The sequence below is a fragment of the Canis lupus genome, chromosome X, assembly GCF_011100685.1.
Source record: "Canis lupus familiaris isolate Mischka breed German Shepherd chromosome X, alternate assembly UU_Cfam_GSD_1.0, whole genome shotgun sequence".
Taxonomy (NCBI): Eukaryota; Metazoa; Chordata; class Mammalia; order Carnivora; family Canidae; genus Canis; species Canis lupus.
In genome coordinates, this window is record NC_049260.1 from 84,719,528 (window position 1) to 84,739,027 (window position 19,500).

The 19,500-nt window shown below is 43.4% G+C and overlaps 1 protein-coding gene across 2 annotated transcripts in view; it reads left to right on the forward strand.

The window, feature by feature from the left end:
• Window positions 1-5,241: 5,241 nt before the first annotated feature.
• Window positions 5,242-19,500, forward strand: part of PAK3 (p21 (RAC1) activated kinase 3) — a 261,715-nt gene continuing 247,456 nt past the window's right edge. For both annotated transcript variants that reach the window (XM_038588082.1, XM_038588084.1), the window contains exon 1: window positions 5,242-5,471. The gene's annotated coding sequence lies outside the window, so the exon portion shown is untranslated. The remainder of the gene's footprint in view (window positions 5,472-19,500) is intronic.

A 19,500-nucleotide genomic window follows, 5' to 3' on the forward strand; every position in this document is an offset into this window, starting at 1 on the left:
GTATTGTTAAAATGTCCATATTATCCAAAGTGATCTACAGATTCAAATCTCAATGGCATTTATACAGAACTGGAAAAAACAATCCTAAATTCATATGGAAACACAAAGCACTAGAACAAATCTGGATGCATCACACTTTCTAATTTCAAACTATATTATAAAACTACAGCAATTAAAACAGTATGGTACTGGTATGAAGACAGACATAGAGATCAATGGAACAGAACAGAGTATAGAAATAAACTCATGCATGTATCGTGAACTGATCTTCCACAAGGATGTCCAGAATACACAATAAGGAAAGATAGTCTCTTCAACAAATGGTATTGAGAAAATTGGATATCTACATACAGAGGAAATTGGACCCTTATCATGTATTATGCCTAAAAATCAACTCAAAATGGATTAAAGACTTGAACATAAGGCCTGAAACTATTAAACTCTTAGAATGAAAACATGGAGCAAAAGCTTCATGGCATTGGTCTTGGCAATGATTTCTTGTATATAACACCAAAAGTAGAGGCAACAAAAACAAAAACAAAAACTAATAATAATAATAATAATTAATAAAACAAAAACAGACAGGTGGGACTGAATCAAACTAAAAGCCTCTGTACAGGAAAGGAAACAATTAACAGAGTGAAAAGACAACTTACAGAATGGGAGGAAATATTTGTGAATCCTTTATTTGATAAGGGGTTAATATTCAAAATATGGAAGATACTTCTACAACTCAAGAGCAAATAACCACAATTAACAACCTAATTTTAAAATGTGCAGAGGACCCGAGTGGACATTTCTCCAAAGAGATACAAATGGCCAAGAGGTACATAAAAAGATGCTCAACGTCATAATCATCAGAGAAATGCAGATCAAAACCACAATGAGATATCACCTGATACCTTTTGGGATGGCTATTGTCAAACCAAAATGAAAATGAAAATATCAAAACAAAGCAAAAGGTAAATGTTGATGAGAATGTGGAGAAACTGGAACCCTTGTACATTGTTGGTGGGAATATAAATTGTATGACTGCTATGAAAACCAATGTGGCATTTCCTCAAAAAGTTACAGCAATCCACTTCTGGATATTTATCAAAAAGAACTGAAGTCACAATCTTGAAGAGATCCTTACACTCCTGTGTGCATTGCAGTATTATTCACATTAATCAAAATGCAGAAACAACCTAAATGTCCATCAATAGATGAACGGGCTATGCATACAGCAGAATATTATTCAGCCTCAAAAAAAAAAAAAAAAGGAAATCCTGCCATATGGGACACAGATTAACTTTGAGGACATGCAAAGCAAAATAAGCCAGTCATGGAAGGACAAATAACGCATGATTTCACTTATATAAGGTATCTAGAATGGTCAAACTCATAGACGCAGAAAGGAGAGTTATGGTTGCCAGGGATTGGGGTGAAGGGGAAAGGGGGAAATGCTATTCAGTGGATATAAATTTTCAGTTACCAAGATGACTAAATTCCAGAGATCTGCTGTACAACATTGCACTTCTAGTTAACAATTGGATATTGTACACTTAAAAATGTGTCAAGAGGGTAGATCTCCCATTAAATGTTCTTACCACAGGGACGCCTGAGTGGCTCAGTCAGTTAAGTGTCTGCCTTCAGTTCAGGCCATGATCCTAGGGTCCTGCTATTGAGTCCTACATCAGGCTCTTTGCTCAGCAGGGAGTCTGCTTCTCCCTCTACTTGCCACTCCCTCTGCTTATGTTCTCTCTCTCTCTCTCTCTCTCTCTCTCTCTCTGACAAATAAATGAATGAGATCTTTAAAAAATCAAAAAGGGGCACATGGGTGGTTCAGTGGTTGAATATCTGCCTTTGGCTCAGGGTGTGATACTGGGGTCCTGGGATCGATTCCCACATCAGGCTCCCTGCAGAGATCCTGTTTCTCCCTCTGCCTATGTCTCTGCCTCTCTCTCTGTGTGTCTCTCATAAATAAATAAATAAATAAATAAATAAATAAATAAATAAATAAATAAATATTCCTGCCACAATAATAATAATAAAAAGTTTCAGGGAGCGACCTGGACTCTGTCCACAACCCTCAGTCTAGTCTCATAACTAATTTCATTTCTAGTTTTAGGTGCCTGGCATCACACAGACCACTCTGAATGTTTGTCTTATTTGACCTGGTTATCAGGGAAAAAATAATTTGCGACGAGAAAACAGAATAATTTGAGGGCACGCAAGGTATTTTTACTACACCGAATGCCTGAACTTTTATATGACATCAGTGATCTCTTTTATTGGGCTTAGCGTTGTCTCTGCCCTCTTATCTTCCTTGTGAGAAGAGAAGCGCACAAAGGTACCTGCTTATAAGTGAAGAGGTCGGGTCACTCTTTCCTGGTTGGAAAAGGCAGGGATTTTGATGTCCAGATATTAGAAGATGGAAGGAAAGCATGCAATACAGAGACTGGAAGGGTGTCAGAGACAGATTTCATGTCCTTCACAATTTTTCTGCATCTTGGCTCTTTGTTGTGACTCAACCTCCCTGTGCTTGGCAAGGCTCAGACAAGGGTAGTCTCTGTTTGGTACCAAATCAGAACAGGGAGTACTGAGCTGAATGTCAGATGCAGGTATTTCTGATACATTCTGGATGCAGTTCTTTATTAGGTCTTTTGATAAATAGGAATTTGTTTTAAGGAGCCAAAACGTCCCTTTGAGTAAATCATGTACATTGTTACAAAACGGCTAGAAAGCATGTACTCTCAACCCATTCTGAGAACCAAGAATCTAGATCACAATCCTATGCCCAGTCCTAAATGGCCTCTTCATCATCCTCTTCTCTTCTCAGTTCCATGCTGGGCCTCAGTAGTTAACAGAGAATCCCTCATCTCTATTTGTCTATCATGCCTACCTCTCATCATCTGCACTTGATCTTTCCTATCCTGGGGAAAATAAATCTCTCTCTGCCTTAACTCAATGTCAAGGTCCTACTAGTAATAAAAGGAGTTCTGCCTTTAATGGAGAAAGACCCATGAATGCAATTGTCACTTTTCTCGAATAATAATACCTATCATTTATGGAACCTTGTATATCCCTGGCACTTGAGTCACTGCATTTTGTTCTCACACCTCTACACCTATTTTACAATAGGGTTGTTGATATGTGGAGTTATTCCCCAAGATTTTCAAGCTAGGTATGCCTGACTCCAGAGTGCAGTTTTTTGCCTGCATTAGCCTACTTTGCCGGATATCCATCTGCACGCTCTTGGGACTGCCCAGGCTGCTGTGTGGGAGACAGGTTCCCCTCCCCACCCCGGTGGCAAACAATGATTCACTCCCATGAGTTAGAGGACACAGATCTAGTTTGTGGGGGAAACATTCACAAGATTATCACCCCAGGAAATTAAAACAAACCCTATTTCTATTGTCCTTTCTATACCTTCATTTCAAATTCTGCTTGCAGTAGCTGGCAACAGAATCAAAGGAATAATTATGCCTGATGATTGGAAACTGAGGCCTTAAAGTCTTTGACTCATTTTTGCCCACTAATCTGTGGGCTGCACCTGAATGTATTGATCTAACTGAAAATATCTTTTCAAAATATTTTAGTTAACAATTTCAACTTAGCAAAGGCACTAAACCATTTATCTCCAACATGGAGATCAATAAATGAATTTTATTTTTTCTAAGATGTAATTGTAAAAAGGAATTTTGGCCTGGGAATCTGAAGATCTGGGTCTCAATTCTGGATGTGCCATTTTTAAGCCTGCAATGTTAGGCAAAACCACTTCATCTGGCTGAATCTTCATGTGCAAAATACAAATAATGATATTTTTCTTGCTTAATTCACAGAGATGATATGGTAGGGATCCCATTATAAGGAAGTGCTTTATAAATCCCAAAGTACTCAGCAAGCATAAGTCACTGGCAAGATGAAGTAAAATGCTCAAAAAGTTGCCACCAGGAAGACTTTCAGCAGAGCTCTAAACAAGGGCTTCACCAAGGAGTGAATCATGGGGAAAAGTTGTGCTTCTCAATGGCTTTCCCCTTATTTTAGCTTTAGGGACCCAAACCCAAATGGGGTCTCCAGCTGGATCCATGATGATCTTCAATTATGTGACCTCCAGGAAACCAGTCTTGGTTCTCATCTAAACTGAAAATCCCAGTCCTAGAGAGGGAGTGGCACAAGGATTAAAAGACTCCTTGAATACATGGAATATTACTCAGCTATTAGAAATGACAAATACCCACCATTTGCTTCGATGTGGATGGAACTGGAGGGTATTATGCTGAGTGAAGTAAGTCAGTCAGAGAAGGACAAACATTATATGTTCTCATTCATGTGGGGAATATAAATAATAGTGAAAGGGAATATAAGGGAAGGGAGAAGAAATGTGTGGGAAATAGCAGAAAGGGAGACAGAACGTAAAGACTGCTAAATCTGGGAAAGGAACTAGGAGTGGTAGAAGGGGAGGAGGGCGGGGGGTGGGAGTGATTGGGTGACGGGCACTGGGGGTTATTCTGTATGTTGGTAAATTCAACACCAATAAAAAAAAATAAATAAATTAGAGAACATAAACTCTACAAAAAGATTAAAAATAAATAAATAAAAGACTCCTTGACACCAGTGAAGCCGGGGACCTGGATAATGCTGCCTAAGTAAGCAGACTAGAAAGTACAGGACTGATTGGATGCCACCTTGGTTACAAATGCAGAGATACTGCAATAACATCAGAGACAGGAGGAAAAATGGAATGGAGGTAGATCCTGTGCAAAGTTATAGGCACCTCAAACTCATGAAAGTCAATTCCAAGTTAGAACAGAAAATTGTCTTCTGGGTAGTGGAGACAGCTGGCTGAGCAGTGTGGGTGCTCACTCAATACAATGTGGTGTGGATGGTGACTGTCCTGAGTCTTTGGGTCTCTCTCTGTTATTCTTTTTGGCGGAAGGCTTTCCAGAGATACGTGCAGACGCAAGCCACCAGTGCCTAGAAACATTGAAAGAAGAGGTACAGGCGTGGACGACAGGCCCGGAGCCCTCGTACTGAAGCCTCTCTCCCCGCCCTCGCTGCCTCACCCCCCCCACCCCACCCCCATCACCCGATCTGCACAATCAGGCTTGGGAGAGTGAAAGGGTTTCACTTCCGCCTGGCTGCAGGAACCACAAGTTCCAGACTAGGTCGGAATTCCGAATAATCACAGTCAAAATCCACCCAGATACTCTCACACGCCCAGCCGCGCGCGCATCCCGGGGCCGCGGGGCACACGTGAGCCCACGCCCCGCGCGCCCGTCCCTGCCTCCTGCCGGAGCATCCTCGGCTTGGGCGGCAGACGCAGCCGCCGCCGCCTCCTCCTCCTCTCGCCACCGCCTACACCGTCTCCTCTCCCCTCTCGTCCTCCTTCCTCCCCCAGTTCCTGCTCCTCCTCCCGTCCTCGGCGGCGAAGGGCAGAACCCTCAGCAGCGGCTGCCTGCGCTTGGGCCGCCAAGAGCCTGGAACAGGTCTGTGCGGGGGGCGCTTTGTTGCGGGCAGTTGGAGCGTCCCTGGCTCCCGGAGCCACCGGGAGGGCACGCGGCGGGCGCCGGGGTCTACGATTTCTCCGCGTTGGGTCTTTTTCTATGAATAGACGGGGTGCCAGGGGGTAGCTTGATCCTTTGGCCAGTGGCCGTCCCTCCGGCGTCGTGGCGAAGGAGCCCCCGAGCTGCTCGGAGTCCTGCCCCCACCGCCCACCCCTCAAGCTCTCTTTCTGTGCACCCCCACTCCCCGCATCCATGTCCCAGAGCTGAGCTTTCTCTTGTTCTGGGAGCTCGTGGATGGGGGCGGGGAGAGATGGATGGAGCCGATCCAGCGGGGCACCTGGGTGCATGGGCTTTGTTACATACAACAAAAACCAGTCCGCACCAGCTTCCAGTTCCAGGCTAGGCTGCAGTCTGCTGGCAGTGTGGGGTGTGGGCCGGGCACACTGGGGAAGTGAGAGAATGCGAGGGGGCACTCCCTGTGTGTGTGACTGGGCACACAGGAATGCGATGGTGTGTGTGTGTGTGTGTGTGTGTGTGTGATGGTGCTGGTTTTGTGTGGGATGCAGTGAGTATGAGTTGGAGTGTGGGGTGTCGAGTGTGTGTGTGTGTGTGTGTGTGTGTGTGTGTGTGTAGTTCTGCGCCATGGGGCTGAGTTACTCCTGGCATTCCATGTCCTTGGGTATCATCCCATGCCAAGCCAGATTGCAGTAACACGCAGGCAGATCAGGTCCAACCTGTTCTGCCTACACTGTAAGGGTAATGATGTTTTCAAAGTGATGGAAATCCCCCCAACTTGGGGCTGTTGTTTAGAACATGTTGATTGTGGAATTTCCAGCCAGGTTGACCAAGTCTTATTGGACATCATTATTGTTACCCCAAAGACATCCAACTTTCTTAGCAGGTTTCCCTCTCTCAGCCAATGAGGATCCAAAGCTCTTACAGTGATCCTTGCAGAGCCTTCCCCTGCACCCCTTTAATTAGTGGATGCTCCTCTTGTCTTTACTGCAGTCTTTACTTTGGAGCTAGCCTGTAGCTGTATGTTTGGAGAAAAATGAACATACTGGATGCACCTGTGTATTAGTGGTGTATTTGGATTAAAGGTTTTCTTTATTTCCCTCCTGGAACCATAAGATGTGAATTGGTATGGTCTTTTTTTTTAATCAAAGAAAGAAGAAATCAACAGAAATGAACAAAACTGCTAGACTTTCTTTTGTACATTTTACTTGAGGTTTTATTTTATTTTTATTTATTTTTTTTTTACTTGAGGTTTTAAGAAAGCATTATTTGTCAGGGGCCAAAAATGTACAGTTAAGGGTAGTGATTGTTCAGTAAAACAACCGACATTTATTAAACACCTGCTACATGCCAATAGTAATGTTACGTTTTGGAAGTATATAAACGAATAAATGAATAAAGCATCATCTCAGCTCACAAGGAAGGCACAGTCTGGTAGGCAAGACAGAGTGTGTAAACAGATGATTACAATAGAGTATGACAAGAGATAGGCAGGGTACTGTGAGAGCAGAGAGGAGGGGTGGGGGTAGGCGGTATGATCAAGAGAGGCTTTGGGGCTCCTGGGTGGCTCAGTTAAGCTTGATTTCTCTTGATTTCTGCCTAGGTCATGATCTCACAGTCTGGCTCTATGCTCAGCATGAGGCTGCTTAAGATTCTCCCTCTCTCTACGTCTCCCCCCTCTAAATAAATAAATAAATAAATAAATAAATAAATAAATAAATAAATAAAATCTTTAAAAAAAGAAAGAAAGAAAGGCTTCATGGGGGAAGTGACATTTGAGTGAGTCTTGAAAAACTAATTCACCAGGTGGCCAAGTTGAAGGAACAGCATATATAAAGGCAGAGAGGGGTCATGGTTAAGTAAGACTGCAAGGAGTCCTCAGAACTATTACTATCATGAACTCAGAATGAGTCTCCCTGGACAGGGATAGTGATTAATGGTAAACCCAAAAGGAGACAGTAATGCAGATTGGTAAAGATTAGCACACATCTGCATCTTAAGAAATGTCCAGCTCATTTCTAAATGTCAGTGTTTTGCCTTAAGTAAATCTGCCATGGGTAAGCATGTATTTACAAGGAAAATGAACTAGGTGGACAGTACAGTACACAAATTGTGGAATTTGTTGCTTTACAAAAGGCTTCATAATCAGACCATCTTGGACCTTTACAGGGAAGATTTTTACCAAAAATCCATTTAACCAGATTTTTTTTTTTTTTTGCATAGCCAATGGATGGATAAAGAAAGATAGACCTGCATTGCATTTACTTTGTGGGCAAAAAGTCACCAATTTCAGTGCAGGCACTTTCCCTTAGGGTGTGGGTGTTTAATAAATACCGAATACTGAAAGCGTGGAAATGGTGGTAATAAATATGAAATCCACTATCTGTTATCTTTTATCATTTGGGTTGTATGTAAAATACAAATTAACCGGGACAGGGTCTTCAGGGACTTTCACATTTTAGATACTGTGAGTAGTGTCACTGGTAATTAATAATAGCACAGGATTTCTGTCCTGTGTGTTAAGTGCGTAGTCAGGAATGGCTGTATGAGGACTGTCTGTAACATTCATGCGGTTAGGCCAGAATAGGGGCACATTCTGAGTCTCCTGTTCTGTTTTGTTGGTGCCGATTGTGTGGGCTGATAAATGGCATTGGAAATGAACATAAGAGATTAATGATTTCTGCTGGAAGTGCCTGGTGGGCACAAAATTATGCTAGTTAAAAGTGTGGGCTTTGAGGGCTTGAACCAGCATCCTGAGCATCATCTCCTCCCTTAAATGAAAGCCAAAAATAGCCCTGGGTTCTCTTTGAAAGGAATGCCAGCAGGGGTGGTCCAACTTGAATTGACTCCCCCCTCACCCTAGTCTGGCCAATGCCCTGAGGCAGAAGAAATGATGGCCTGGGGTCCTCTGGGCACATGGAGGTCCTTTGTTCATTGGCTGTCAGTACCAGAAAGTATCAGGCAGCATATCTAAGGCACATTCCCCCACAGCTTGGGCTGAAAAGGAATGGATGCTGTGCGGGTACTCAGGTAAGCCTAAGTGCCTGGACCAAGTGCTTCCCAGACTTGTTCCACCGGATGTTAGTAGGTGTTCCACACTCACATCCAGACACACACAGAGTTTTGTGGTCAAGTTAAATTTGGGAAATTCTTGCTTAAGCAAAAACAGGTTTGTTTACTTCAGGGCTTCTAAAAGCCTTTACCAGGCTAATGTACATCATGACTCTCCAGAAGAGAATCAGCAGTGTCTCCCAGATATATTTGCCCACAGAACCTGGTGTTCCAACAAGCAGTTGGCCAGACTGCCCTTGAAAAGAATATTCTCTGGCAATGCCAGGCAAGAGCCTTTCCCACCAAGTTCGGAGGCTGTAGGTATTTTGCTGGGGAGACAAGGGCGCCTCCTTCACCTTCTGGGCTTTCCTTCCCCCGTGCATCAAATGAGGCTGATAATAATCATTGCTCTCACCGTCTCTGATAGTGTGATGACAACCAAGATAATATCTCTGCAAGTATTTTGAGCTTTTTACAAGAAAGGCTGTATATCAACTCGAGGTTATTATGAAAGGGAAGTGCAGAATTAAGGCAGTTATTCTGATAATTTAGGCCCAATCCTGTTTTTCCTCTGCACTGCTGGGCAGACTGCCTCAGTTCTCTGCTCTGCTTTGACTGCAAAGACCTATTCTCACTCAACCTTGGGTGACTCAGTTCTTTGTGCTTACTTCCTTTGCCTTCCTGAAGATTCCAGTGTGGCCTTTAATTTCCTGGGCCAGAGGTATCATCAGTACAGCCCTAAGAGAAGTCCCGTCAATTTGAAAACAGCCTCCTGACCAGAGAACCCTGGAAGTGGGAATTAAGCTCAGTTGGAAAGTTGCTTTTATCCTCCAGACTCCCTCTCCTGCAGGAGTAGTTCCAGGGGGCCATCTTGGACGCAGCCGCTGGAAGGTTCACGTTCACTGGCCCCCATGTGCAGTCTGGGTGGTCAATAGGAAGGCGTGGCCATCTTTAAGGAAATTTAAAGGCAGAAGAGAAAGACTATTGACCCTCTCTGATTCCCTTGGCTCTTCATTTAATTCCCTCAACCTCTCTTCTTTACAAACTACCTTGAAAGAAGTGTGCCTTTCTTGAGAAGGAACAGCTAATAACCATTGCCAGCTGGGCCTAGGGTGGAGACAGATGTGGAGGCCTTAGAGTTACCCATTCCACAGAGCATCTTACCCACATGGGCCATTCTCCACATGGAAGCAACAAGCTTCATGTGCTGTAGGAAGGGTTTGGGTTAGCCGGAAGAGGAAACGCTGTGGCTTTAAGGCCGAATGACCGACCGGACAGTGAGAGTGAAGGCCTTCTCTGGTGGGAAGAGTTCAGTGGAAATACCGGTCCAGTAGGGGAGGTTCATAGAATGGTAGCACTGCCTTTTCAAGTTCGTCTGGTGCAAAGCTTCTGCTTGGGTGAGCAAAATGCTAGTGAAGTGAAGTGAGTTTGTCTAAGATCCCACAGCTATCATGTGACAGAACAGAAGTCATCCTAGAGGCTAAACTCCGATCCACTGCCTCCTAAAGCTCTTCCCACTAGACCCAGCCATCTTCTTCTGCACTGCAGGGCAGTGTAGGTAGGTTGGCTCATTCAGTGGGACTTGGAGGGCATGTCCAAGCTTGAGTTGTGTGGGCTCTGTGTGGCAGCTTTTAGCAGAGAGACAGGTTTCTAGTGGAGCCAGAAAAAGTCATGCTTCCCCTCTCTCTTTCTGGTTCCTCTTGGGTGTCCAATTGTCTGATTCACCAAACCAAGCAGCCAGTTGGAAACCTCAGGACTGGGTGTTCTGGGTAGATACTCAGTGGATGATTCAATCACACAGTCCCTCTTCCTTGGTGGTGATTCACTTCTTTTGTAGACCATCGATGACTGCCTTGAAAGTGTGATGGAAGCTGCTGATGCATTCCCCCTCAAAATGGCACAGAATTTCAGAACCATGTAGGTGCAGGGCTCCCATCCCCTACAGCCTAGGTCACTTGTAGACACTCCTTAAATACGCAAGATTCCCAGAGTTGCAATTGTCAACCTTAACTTGGGATGGAAGGGATTGGAAATACTGCGATGAGCTTTGTGCCAAATAGACTTCGGGAAGAGGAGTTAGTGTGGAATCTCTTTAGGATGAAATTTTGGGATTGGATCCGGTTCTTGAGGTAAAAACAGAAAAGGAATTGAAATGAACGAACCATGTCTCCTTCTCCCAACCTTATGAGAAACATGCGGGAGGTGAGGAAGAGAAGGAGGTAGGACAGAAAGAATGGCGAGAGATTTGAAAAGGCAGGAGAGGGAGGTCCTCCTAGAAAGGGTGTCAGTTAGACCGTAATAGCATGAAAGGTAACTTTCCTAAAAGAATGAGGCAACCATTGCCCTTCTTCCCGGTGTTTCTTAACTTCTAAGTAGCAAATCCTAAGTTTTGGGTATTAGAAATTAACTTAGATGCAGGAACACCATGTCCTTGAAGAGGACATTTTTAGAAGCTGGGAGATTGTGGGGAGTGGCACAGCTTGCCTTACTTCTTGTTTCAAAAAAGCATTTTTATGATTAAAATAATACATGATCATGCTTGCAAAAAATAAAAGTATGAAGCAGAACATTCCAGGCCTCTCCACCACCGATCTCTGCCCTGTTCACCATTTGTTACATAGCATTTTGTGTATATTTTAATAAATATTCATATACGGATTCATGTGGTAAAATAACAAAGGATGCCACCAGTGTTCTGCATACTGTTCTACAACGTGCTTTTCATGGAACTCTGTGTATCTGGAGGTCTTTTCCCGCCAGTATACCTATAGCTATTTCATTCTTTTTTTTAAGATTTGATTTATTTATTCATGAGAGACACAGAGAGAGAGAGAGGCAGAGACACAGGCAGAGGGAGAAGCAGGCCCCATGTAGGGAGCCCGACGCGGGACCCAACCCCAGGTCCCCAGGATCACGCCCTGGGCCGAAGGCGGCGCTAAACCGCTGAGCCACACAGGCTGCCCTATTTCATTCTTTTTAAGAGCGGCATAGTACTCTAATTTCTGTGGTTGTGACATAATGTCTTTAATCCAGCTTTCATTGGTGGGTTTTTATATTATTTTCTAATTTTTAAAAAGAATTATTAAATATTGGGGCAGCAAACTTCCTTTTACCTGCACCCCTGCATACTCTTGCAAGTGTTTTTGTAGAATAAATTCCCAGTTGTGAAACTGCTAGCTTAAAGACTTTAGTCTGCACATCTTTGATTTTAATAGAGCCCCCTGCCCAGATTTTCCTCCAGGAAGCTTATAGCGACTTACACTCCCGACAATGGCCAGTTCTCTAGCAGGGCTCTTCCTCGACAATTTCACATACTCTTGACCTTTTGAATCTTTGACAATTTGGTAGCTGAAAACAATCCCTATTTTCTTTGCTTTATTATTTTTTTTTAGTACGAGAGAGGTTGAACACTTATTTAGATGTTTATTGACCTATTTTTCTATTCAGTTGTTCTTTATCATCCTGATAACTGCAATCTCTTGACATATTTCTGACAGCAGCTAACCATCACCTCTATTGTAAGCATATTAAGCAGTTTGTTGCTTACTCTTTCACCTAGATTTTAAAGTGTCTTTCAGTTGTATGAAATGTTGAAGTTTTGAAAAATCCTAATTGGCACTCTGTTTTTTATGAGCACTCAAACAATGCCACAGTGAATACCCTTGGACTGTATTATATGCATTGGGCTCATTATTTCCTTAAGATAAATTCTGAAGACTCGATTTGTTCAGGTAATTTTTTTTCTAGATCTTGCCAAATTACTCTCTAACATGTTTCTTTTTCCATTTCTTTTCTTTTATTTATTTATTTTTTACCAGTTTACACTCCAATCCCAAAGCATAAAAGTATACTTCACTCCTCCTCTTGATGCCTTCTGATAATTAAGATTTTGGTTCTTCAATCAAGGGCAAGGAAGGAATTCATATTTGGCATCAGGAAGGGCTTGGGGCAGAAATCCCTAACTGCACACAAAATATATGTAATACTCTCTTCACCTTCAATTATTTAAGCAAACATGCTTTTTAATTCATTTCCAAATAGAACTGTGTCGAACGCATTTCCTTAACATCAAGCCCCTATAAATTTGCTGTGAAATGAGTGGCCATTCAGGGTCATTTCTGCTGACAGCAGCTGCGGCATTGGACAATGGCAAATTGACTTTAGAGATCTATCTGTAAGACACTTGGGGGAAAAAAAAGCTGCTGCTGCATCTTCGCCGACCTCTGAGGTCAGCTAGATTGGTTCCAGAATTTTCCAGTGGCTTAATGCTGAGTAGGAGTCCACTTCTATCCAACTTGACTTCCTGCAAAGAGGACAAGTTTGAGGCCCTCCCATGAGAAGGGATTCTAACAGAAATAAACAGTGATGTCACCCTTTGAAAAGGGAATAGTGGCAAATGGGTACAGGTGTAGCTTTTCCCCTTGCCCTGCTGCGGCTTCCTTCATTGTTCTGTCTCTCCTTTCTGCCAATATCTAGATATAGCCACGGGGAGTTTGGTGTCTGCTCCAGGCCATGGGTAGGGTCTACCGATTAGGAGAAGAAGGGAGTCACAAGGGTCGGTTGTGTGGTTTTGTCTTTAGAGTGACAGGTAGCAACCTTCAAATCCCTTGGGTGGTGGCAGAGAAATATGAAGAGCATGATTGGATGGTGACAGTGGTTACGCATTTTACAGATTTCGAAGACACAGCTGGAAAGGGGACAGTGCTCTCCAAGTTGGACATCGCTGGAAAAGGCTTATGACCTAACCCCACCACTTGCTAGCTAAAAATCTGGCACCTAGTCTCCCCTAGGGATGGACATAAGTGCCTTTGAAGTGCTACTTCCCCATCAGACAGATTTAAGAATGCCCTTTGTACTTATCCATCCTTCACTTCACCTAGCGTGCCACAAACACAGCCTGTCACTGGGATGCTTTTGAGTTGTCAGAAGATGGGTGGGTTATTGTACCCAGAGGAATCCTTTAGATTATTTGAACTATTGACACCTACGATTTATGGTTTCCCACTTACCTCGAAATCTTGGTATTTGGCAAATAGCTTTGGATCCTAACTGATATTTGTTGGATTTCTTTTTTTTTTCCTTTAGAGGTTTGGAATACAGTAAGGATAGTTCACAGGGGAACCAATGGTCAGACAGTATAATTATTCATCTTCACGGCCTTGAAAAAAATGGTTTTTGGTTGTTAAACTCATAAGTGTCCCATCTTAAAGTGAGGGCGTCTCTTCTTCAGAGTGCTGAATAATTAAAAACTGAAGCATTATAGCCACAAATATGGCCTCTACACAAATCATTGTCCTGTTTCTCCTTATGGATGGTCATAAGGGGGACAATCCAGGTTTTCTTTTCTTTGTAAAACTATGTTTGGCGCCAACTATGTTGGATCTTTATGTTTCTCAACTGAATTATTCCCCGAAGGTAGTGTTGCTTTTTTTTAATACAAAATATAATTTTATGTATGTATATATGTATGTATATTTTTATTGGAGTTTGATTTGCCAACATATAGCATAACACCCAGTGGTAGCATTGCTTTGGAACTCTGATTAGAACCAGGAGGGAGATCTGTCTGCACACTAAAATTAGAAAGGAAAAATCTCATTGAGAGGCAAAGGTAGTCAGTAAAAGGAGCTTATAGAGTGAATTGGGAGGCAGAAGACCCAGGTTCCAGTTCTGATTCTGATACAAATCTGCTGTGTGACCTCAAACAAGTGCTTCAGTGTCTCCATGCCTCAGATTCCACACATAAAATAAGGACATGGTTAGGAATAGCATATCTATACTGTAGCACCTTCCATTTGAATAAAGCATACTCATCTCCAAAGCCAGAGCGTACTTTTGTGACAGAATCACCTGGGGGCCCATTAAAATCTGGAGTCCCCCACCTCAACCCACAGAATCTGAAACTCCAAGGGTGGACCCAGGAAATCTGTGTTAGCCAGCTTCTTAGGTGATTCAGGGAGGCTGTAGCCCCCTCCTGTGGTAACTTTCAGGAGGCAAGAGCCCCTTGAGCTTTCTGGCCTGAGGGAATGAAAACCATTCTCCAAAGTGAGAAAGTCCTGGCCTTCCAGTAGCTCTGGCTGAGAAACCTATGACAGCAGGGGCACCTGGCTGGCTCCATCAGTAGAGCAGGTGGCTCTTGATCTCAGAGTTGTAAGTTTGAGCCCCAGGTTGGGTGTACTTAAGATACTACTTAAGAATTACTTAAAAAAAAATTAAGATTACTTAAAAATCTTAAGAAAAAGAAACCTAGGACCGAGACCGAATCTGAGGAGGGTGGTTTTTTTAACCCAATTCCCTGGGGCTGGTTTCTGCCTTGGTAAGTGGGCAGCAGAACGTTCTTTTGAATAAGAGCAGGCCTGGATTAACTGACTGACCAGCTCTTCAGTCATGAGCATATTTCAGGCCCTTTGGCATAAAATCTTCAGTAGAAGCATTTCTGAGAAAGGACAAAGTGGTTTCCAGAACTCAGACCCTGTCTGCCCAAGGTCTCTCTCAAATCCTATTTGATGGTTCCACCCCTCCTTTGACTTTTTAAATTCTTATTTCTCCTCCCTTCATTTAACAAACCCGTGTGGCAGCAGGTTCCCTCGCCTGATGGGATCTCATCACCCCAGCTTTTTATGCCTTAACCTTCCCCCAGCTCCCACTGCACCTCGTCCCGCCCCTCAACCCTGCTTTTATCACAACACTGATTTTATTTCCTCCAACCAGAGGTATGGCCTCGGGACTCTTCTGCTGTCTAAATGCCACTGGAAGAACACCTGGGTGCTCAGTGGTTGAGCATTTGCCTTTGACTCAGGTCGGGATCCCAGGGTCCTGGGATTGAGTCCCACATCAGGCTACCCGCAGGGAGCATGCTTCTCCCTCTGCCTGTGTCTCTGCTTCTCTCTCTCTCTCTGTCTGTGTCTCTCAAAAATGAATAAATGAATAAATAAATACTGCTAGGAAGTGTGGCAGGATACAAAATCAATGACCATAAGTCAGTGGCATATCTATACACTAACAATGAGACTGAAGAAAGAGAAATTAAGGAGTCAATCCCATTTACAATTGCACCCAAAAGCATAAGATACCTAGGAATAAACCTAACCAAAGAAGTAAAGGATCTATACCCTAAAAACTACAGAACACTTCTGAAAGAAATTGAGGAAGACACAAAGAGATGGAAAAATATTCCATGCTCATGGATTGGCAGAATTAATATTGTGAAAATGTCAATGTAACCCAGGGCAATTTACACGTTTAATGCAATCCCTATCAAAATACCATGGACTTTGTTCAGAGAGTTAGAACAAATTATTTTAAGATTTGTCTGGAATCAGAAAAGACCCCAAATAGTCAGGGGGATTTTAAAAAAGAAAACCATAGCTTGGGGCACACAATGCCAGATTTCAGGTTGTACTACAAAGCTGTGGTCATCAAGACAGTGTGGTACTGGCACAAAAACAGACACATAGATCAATGGAACAGAATAGAGAAGCCAGAAGTGGACCCTCAACTTTAGGGTCAACTAATATTCGACAAAGGAGGAAAGACTATCCACTGTAAAAAAGACAGTCTCTTCAATAAATGGTGCTGGGAAAATTGGACATCCACATGCAGAAGAATGAAACTAGACCACTGTCTTGCACCATACACAAAGATAAACAAAATGGATGAAAGATCTTAATGTGAGACAAGATTCCATCAAAATTCTAGAGAAGAACACAGGCAACACCCTTTTTGAACTTGGCCACAGTAACTTCTTGAAAGATTCATCCATGAAGGCAAGAGAAACAAAAGCAAAAATGAACTATTGGGACTTCATCAAGCTAAGAAGCTTTTGCACAGCAAAAGATACCATCAACAAAACTCAAAGACAACCTATAGAATGGGAGAAGATATTTGCAAATGACGTATCAGATAAAGGGCTAGTTTCCAAGATCTATAAAGAACTTATTAAACTCAACAGCAAAGAAACAAACAATCCAATCATGAAATGGGCAAAAGACATGAACAGAAATCTCACAGAGGAAGACATAGACATGGCCAACAAGCACATGAGGAAATGCTCTGCATCACTTGCCATCAGGGAAATACAAATCAAAACCACAATGAGATACCACCTCACACCAGTGAGAATGGGGAAAATTAACAAGGCAGGAAACCACAAATGTTGGAGAGGATGTGGAGAAAGGGGAACCTTCCTGCACTGTTGGTGGGAATGTGAACTTGTACAGCCACTCTGGAAAACTGTGTGGAGGTTAAAAATAGATCTGCCCTACGACCCAGCAATTGCCCTGCTGAGGATTTACCGCAAAGATACAGATGCAGTGAAACGCCGGGACACCTGCACCCCGATGTTTCTAGCAGCAATGTCCACAATAGCTAAACTGTGGAAGGAGCCTTGGTGTCCATCGAAAGATGAGTGGATAAAGAAGATGTGGTCTATGTATACAATGGAATATTACTCAGCCATTAGAAATGACAAATACCCACCATTTGCTTCGACGTGGATGGAACTGGAGGGTATTATGCTGAGTGAAATAAGTCAATCGGAGAAGGACAAACATTATATGGTCTCATTCATTTGGGGAATATAAAAAATAGTCAAAGGGAATAAAGGGGAAAGGAGAAAAATGAGTGGGAAATATCAGAAGGGGAGACAGAACATGAAAGACTCCTAACTCTGTGAAAAGAACTAGGGGTGGTGGAAGGGGAGGTGGGCGGGGGGTGGGGGTGACTGGTTTACGGGCACTGAGGTGGGCACTTGATGGGATGAACACTGGGTGTTATTCTATATGTTGGCAAATTGAACACCAATAAAAAATAAATTTATAAAAAAATAAAAATAAAAAAAATAAATACTGCCAGGAAAGGAGTCGGCATCAATGTCAGTGTACACTCATTTACCCCACTTTACATTTTTGTGGCTCACCCTTCAGCCCTTCATTTCATTGCAGAGGAAATTGGAGCCAGGGAGAATCTTCTCCAAGGCAAACTTTGGGAGACAGCAAGTCTTCTTTTTTTATATATAGCCACCATTTATTGAGCTCTGCGCCAGGTACTGTGCGGCTCTCGTGGCATGGGCTGTCTCCTTTACTCCCTCCCATAGCCCCGTCGGGTAAGGGACTAGCACTATTCTCATCTTACAGAGGAGGAAACAGCCTCAGAGCAGCTAAGTGACTGGCACAACAATATGTTCACGCAACTGGTGAGTAGCAGAGTGGGTCTGTCTGGCTAGTCTGGGGGCCTGGATGGTTAAACGGAATATTTTGTTGTGACACGCCTCCCTCCCCCATGATAATAAAGTGGTTATGCCAAAGGCAAATGTATGCAGCAACAGATTTCCTTGGCGGTGAAGCCCAAGCCCTGAAAAGTCCAAGTACCTTCAAGCACCAGGAAAAGAGAGGAAAGTTCATTTTAATGGCAGAGTGATCTGGCCAGGGTCATTATGAGTGGTCGGAAGGCCCGGGCTAGGAAACAGGTTCCTATGTTGGCAAATCAGTCACCGAGTCGACCAAGACTCACTGGCATCGAGAGAGAAATTCCCGAGACCTGGTGACTCTTGTGAGTTTCATAGATTGCAGGGATGGGAAACCTATCAGCTATTTTTCTCCTCCCAATCCCTCAGGAAGCTGGTGCCAAGGCTAGCGGGGACTAGAGGTCAGGAGTGACTTCTGGGATGCTCTCAGCTAATGGGGGAGACGGCCGGGCCGGAGAGGGCCCAGAATAGGCTTAGATTCATGGATTCCTAGCTCATCCGGGTCCTTCTTGCCTGATTGTCATTATCAAACTGGCAGTATATAGCAAGGGGTATTTGGCAGCCACCAATTCAGACACACTGAGCTAGAATTGATGGGACTCAAACTTGTGAGCACAATATATCCATGCACAGAAATTTCCAGAATATGCCCATGGGAAGGAGTCTATCCTCAAACCTTAAAAATGCCCCATTTGAAGAAGCCTGACTTTATACATTGACTTAACACTGCTGCACAAAAACAATTTTCCCCCCTCTTTCTTGGTTCTTTCCTGGCAGGGTCTTGTATTGGCTATAATTTCTCTAAAAATCTCTTTTCAGTTGGAGCCCTCAGATGAAGACTTCCACACATTTTCCATGGCGTCTGTTCTCTTCTTTGTTATTCCCAGTCTGGAGGGTCAATAGGCATCAGGGTATTAGGAGGCCTCAGGTCTCCCATCTGTAATCATCCTGACTCTCTCTTGTCTGTGGAGATAGTTGAGCAAAATCAAATGGGCCAAGCTATGCGCTTGTGGTTGTCTTCAGGTTTTCCCTGGCAGAAGAGCTGTTTTGAAGAAAAAGAGAAGGCAAGCGTAAGGTTAAGCCAGGAGCTGCAATCACTTGCCCAAGCCCAAATCCCAGGCCTATATCCTACTAGCTGTGTGATCTCAGAAAGTTTCTTAACCACTTACTGCCTTGCCTCCATAAAATAGACAGAGTAATAATTTGTACCCACTTAATGGAGTTTAGGGAAGGACTCAAAGCAATAATATATATAAGGGGTCTGCCCTAGAGTTCGTGCTCAATAAAGGGCAGCTTATTTTTTTTAAGATTTTATTCATTTATTTGAAAGAGAGAGAGTGTGAGAGCGCACAAGCAAGGGGAGGAGCAATGGGAGAGAGTGAAGTAGACTCCCCGCTGAGTAGGGAGCTCAGTGTGGGGGGCTCGATCCCACGACCCTGGGATCATGACCTAAGCTCAAGTCAGAGGCTTAACGACTGAGCCTCCTGGATGCCCCAACGTCTTACTTTTTTTTTTTTTTTTAATCAAGAGCACATGTAGCCCCATGGAGAGGTGTGGGTCCTGGCCCAGGCACTTTGGACAAGTCACTTAGCCTTTCTAATCTTTAGTCTCTTCACTGTGTAATGGAAATAAAAGAGTAGCTACTTATTAGGGTATTTTTTTTTCTCCATGAATAAACAGGATAATTCCTGCAAAGTTCTC